General features: G+C 33.7%; 1 long non-coding RNA gene across 1 annotated transcript; it reads left to right on the forward strand.

Annotated features, from left to right (window-relative positions):
• LOC123678513 lies at window positions 1-1,269 on the forward strand. The gene is made up of 2 exons (XR_006747264.1): window positions 1-296; window positions 686-1,269. It is a non-coding gene; the product is annotated as an uncharacterized LOC123678513 (long non-coding RNA).
• The last annotated feature ends 4,280 nt before the right edge of the window (window positions 1,270-5,549 follow it).

Genomic DNA, 5,549 nt, shown 5'->3' on the forward strand with positions numbered 1-5,549 from the left:
GGGGGTGAAACTCGTAGTACTAAATTGGAAACAAATATTCTATGCGCCTACCTAACAGAGAATGAAAGAGATAGAAGATGTATGGTTATCTCTGTCGCTCATGACAAGAAGGATAATGTTCCAAAATCCAAATTGACATTCGACAGTTGCAGTTATAACCAAACATTTTCGGATAGTAGTATTGAAAAATATTCAACATTCGTTGAAAAAAAAAATTTTATCCGTTAAGACTGATATTAGATATTATGTTAATTTATTTTTTGTTTGAAAAACCAACATTTTTATTATTTATCTTTGTGAGTATTAAAAAAAAATCAATTTGTTCAATAAAAAAAATTTTTAAATCTTTTGATCTTATATTATGTTATTTGTTTTTAGTTTGAAAAACCAAACATAATTTGGTATTTAAAAAAACTCATTTCAATTCCAAAATTATTATTTGTGATATATTTATTAGAGATTTGTTTTTTTACCGATGGTGTTTTTTAGTCAGTAAGAATCTGACACTACTGTTTGAGTGCGGACCCTTGCAGTGTCCCCTGTGAGGAAGGATCCTCTCAGGCAGCTGTACAAAGCTTTATTGTGTTTGTTTTGTGCAAGATTTTTCACCTATAAAAAAAAAAAACTTATTATTGATCATAAAATTGTTGAATGAATTCGTTGACATTCTAATATCTGTTTACAGGTCTGCACAACTTTTGGTCTAGTCTAAGGATTGAAATGAGTGCCTCAAATCTTCGATGGACGACTCCATTTGTTATGTACATCCTAAAATGGCTGTTTGATTACTATATCATCAATTTTCAACAGAATTATAAATGATTGAATGAATTTGACCGGTAAAGGTCAATAATTAATCATGGAAAACCCATTTATTAGTTGCCGACGTGAAGCCAACATACTTTAAAATCCCATATATCGCAGACCTCTCACAAAAAGCTCGTCATTTTTCAAAATACGAAGGGGTTGCAATTGCTCTGAAACCAGAGAACATCAAAATAGATAATTTTTTTACACTTTCATAGACTTAAGTTTATATTTAATATTGTATTCCTTCTTTCAGAGCCCTAAAGGTATAACGAAACTGGTCGGCAACTAATAAATGTGATTTCCATGATTAATTTTTGACCTTTACCTGCTAATTTCATTCAATCGTACAGTCATTATCAACCAACAATATTATAAATTATGTACTGTATTTCTGTTTGTTCCATGTAGTGTGTCCATTGAAATATTAGATAGAAGTCAAATAATATAGAGTGAAATCAATTTTTGTTTTTTTTACTAGTAGAATTAAAGGCCGCTTACATTTCAAACTTTCTTGCGGTAATTTCAAATTTTCCCGCCCTGAAGAAAGCCTATTTCTCACTTTGCCCGTTGGTGTCGCTAGTGCGGACCTAATCAAGATGGCGGCTATTTTGTTTCCACAGATTAGTAGGGAGATTGCATTTCTTATTATTAGTATTCTGTGATGGCAAGCTTATGTTTCCCCGCCGAACGGAGTGAGGCGGGGAATTTAAGCGAGCCATGAAAAGTCACTTCAACTCCGAATGAAATATGCTATTTTTTTTTTCAAACGTTTTGTAATTCATACAATCAAATTCTGAACAAAATCGTACTAGAATGTATCAGATTTGCACAGCTTTCATGGTTACATTTTATTATTTTTTGTTGGTACTTCGAACGAAATGAAAATAAACGATGAAGTGACAGATAAATCCGTGTCGGCTGACGAGAGAGTTCGAAGTACCAACATATAATAATAAAATATAACCATGAAAGCTGTGCAAATCTGATATATTCTCGTACGATTTTGTTCAGAATTTGATTGTATGAATTACAAAACGTTTGAAAAAAAAATAGCATATTTCATTCGGAGTTGAAGGGACTTTTCATGGCTCGTTTAAATTATCCGCCTCACTCCGTTCGGCGGGTAAACACAAGCTCGCCATGAAAAGTGACACTTCTCTCCTTATGAAATAATATACTATTATTGATTGAGAATTGTACAGAAAATCGAGAAAAAGATTATGACATTTCGGTAACAAGTCTATCTTATAACTAACTTAGGTCTTCACATAGATCGAGAAAGAAAATGCAAGAACTTGCACTCGATGTACTTCACTTCGAGGCAGACTGTGGGTCTTAAAAACATGCATCGTTGCAGTTGCTAGCTTAGTAGCATTCTTTCTCATGTGTCGATTCCACAATTATATGAAGATGAGAAAACTGAACTGAATATTTGGAAAAGTTATTCGGTCAGACAAAATTATGTTTATGTGTACCAGTAATAAATCGATAAATAATGAAGCAAGCCACGATAGCGCTACATCTAGCGGAAACGTCAGGCTTTTTTTATAATATGTCAAGAGAAATCTGTAAATAAGTTAATTAAAATTTCATTCATAACAGGTATTACGGATAGATGGAAATCAAGAAAGTATAATACTCGGAAAATAAGAACTTGCATCTTCAAGTAGCTTCAAATACTCGTGATTGTGATTAAGATGCATAGAATACCTGGTGTGTCTACTTATACCTGTAAAACTTTCAGACAAAACGGGAGATTTTTACCTACTTGATTTCGAGGGATCGCGGGCTTTTCAGATGGCGCATACATCGTTTACATTTGACATTTCTCTCAATTCTCGACTCTTGTGAACCAAGGGCGTAGATCTTTTTTTCTTGGGGAGGGATAATCGAAAAAAAAATTTTTGACGACAACTTTTATTCATATCTGTAATGTTAAAAAAAGAAGTTTGATAATGAAGTTTGAACCAAATCACTCGAAATAATTTTTGTTGTTACTAATTCGGTTGTTCTTACCTTGTTCTCAAATAAGAGTTACGAAGGAAAATGAGAAATTACTTGGATAATTTTGAGAAAAAAAAGTTTCATGAATATGAGCCCACAAAGGCTTTGCTTTCAATATACAGGTTGTTTCTAGTGTGTCGTACAGTTTATCAAATACTTATTAATCTTCGCTACAGATTAGGTAAATAAATACCAAAACTTATAATTAATGCATTCATTATTAGAGCTTACTAGCTGGATCTTAAAAATAATTTGGATTTTCCTGAGGATTACTAGAGATTTTTCTCGAAATCGATAGCAGATACGACAAAACTATAACAAACCAAAAAGTGTAGTACAGGACCAGAGTTTTTTTTCTATATTTTTCTAAACTAACAGCCATTCACCAAAATATAGATTTGGAGGAAGGAAGCAGGCATCCTTCCAGAAAATATATCACCCTGTAGATTTGCATTCAAAATTAGCATATCACATAGTGGAAACTTTAAACTGGAATATCTATGGCCAATTCATATTAAATATCTTGTGAAGGGAAGGTTATACGAGAAAATAACTTGAACTTCAACACATGTATCTCAAAACAAAATGTATGGGGACTCATGTTATAGGACTTTTTTTCTTAAAATGATCCGGAAATCTGTCATTTTCATTTGTATCCCCAATTTAGGAGCACCGTGTAATTACCCCCAGTATCCCCCTATTTCTACGCTCTTGTCGTGAACTTTGAGTATAGAACAATAATATTTTATATTCTATGATGGTCTGTCATTATATTCCATTCATTTGAGTACAAATTCGATATGAACTGAATTGTAATTTATTGTGAATGTTTGCAGTGTCTAAAATCAGTATTTCCTTTTTAAACGGCACCAGGCAGATGCGGGAATTCGAAAAATTTTAAAGAGCGCCACCTTACAGCACTCTGGTGAAGCACACCACCAAAGCAACAGGTGGGTCTCTCGAAAAGTCTGAAACAAAATCGAATCAGTAAACACACCAGGTATTCTATGCATCTTAATTATGATCATCGGTTAGGCCCACTGGCATCGGATGCGGTGTCAGTGGGGACTTGCAATTTTTGGAATTTGGGTTGACCTTCTGGATCGGCCCAAGCAAACCAACTAAGATGCATAGAATACCTGGTGTGTTTACTGATTCGATTTTGTTTCAGACTTTTTGAGAGACCCACCTGTTGCTTTGGTGTTCTGCTTCACCAGAGTTCTGTAAGGGGGCGTTCTTCAAAAATTTTCGTATTCCCGCTATCTGCCAGGTGACGTTTAAAAAGGAAATACTGATTTCAGACACTGCAAACATTCACAATAAATTGCAATTCAGTTCATATCGAATTTTTACTCAAATGAATGGAATATAATGACAGACCATAGAATATAAAATAGTATTGTTCTATACTCAAAGTTCACGACAAGAGCGTAGAAATGGGGGGATACTGGGGGTAATTAGGGGTGTTCCTAAATTGGAGATACAAATGAAAATTACAGAATTCCGGATTATTTTAAGAAAAAAAGTCCTATAATATGAGTCCCCAAACATTTTGTTTTGAGATACATGTGTTAAAGTTTAAGTTTTTTTCTCTTATAACCTTCCCTTCACAAGATATTTAATTTGAATTGGCCATAGATATTCCAGTTTGAAGTTTTCACCAGGTGATATCCTAATTTTGAATGCATCTACAGGGTGATATTTTTTCTGGAAGGATGCCTGCTTCCTTCCTCCAAAACTATATTTTGGTGAATGGCTGTTAGTTCAGAAAAATGTAGAAAAAAACTCTGGTCCAGTTCCAGTACTACACTTTTTGGTTTGTTATAGTTTTGTCGTATCTGCTATCGATTTCGAGAAAAAATCTCTAGTAATCCTCAGAAAAATCCAAATTATTATAAAGATCCAGCTAGTAAGCTCTAATGAATGCATTAATTATAAGTTTTGGTATTTATTTACCTAATCTGTAGCGAAGATTAATAAATATTTGATAAACTGATATAAGCATCACAAAAAGTACGACACACTAGAAACAACCTGTATATTGAAAGCAAAGCGTTTGTGTGCTCATAGTCATGAAACTTTTTTTTCTCAAAATTATCCGAGTAATTTCTCATTTTCCTTCGTAACTCTAATTTGAGAACACCCAGTATAAAGTAAGAACAACCTAATAAGCAATAAAAAAATTATTTCGAGTAATTTGGTTCAAACTTTATTTTTTAACATTACAGATATGAGTAAAAGTTGTCGTCAAGAATTTTTTTTCCGATTATCCCCCCCAAGAAAAAAGAGATCTACGTCCTTGGTTCACAAGAGTCGAGAATTGAGAGAAATGTCAAATATAAACGATGTATGCGCCATCTGAAACAGACCGCGATCCCTCGAAAGCAAGTAGGTATAAATCTGAAAAATCTCCCGTTTTGTCTGAAAGTTTCACAGGTATAAGTAGACACACCAGGTTTTCTATGCATCTCAAAACCGACACATAATATATTATTCTAAAGGTGTATATAGTCTACTTGATGCAGGATATTTATAGATGAGCGATATTTCACGAACTGTGATTTAATCACTGATATCAGAATGTCACAGGTAGTCACGGTTCCGAAAAACGAATACAGAGCGTGACGGGATCACAGTTTGAAAATTTCACAGATCTTTTCAGGGCATAACACCGTCCGTTGCAATCGTAAATTATGAAGGCACACTGATGCTTTTATTGCTTCGGAACCTTTTTC

Source organism: Harmonia axyridis, chromosome 4, assembly GCF_914767665.1.
Source record: "Harmonia axyridis chromosome 4, icHarAxyr1.1, whole genome shotgun sequence".
NCBI classification, from domain to species: domain Eukaryota; kingdom Metazoa; phylum Arthropoda; class Insecta; order Coleoptera; family Coccinellidae; genus Harmonia; species Harmonia axyridis.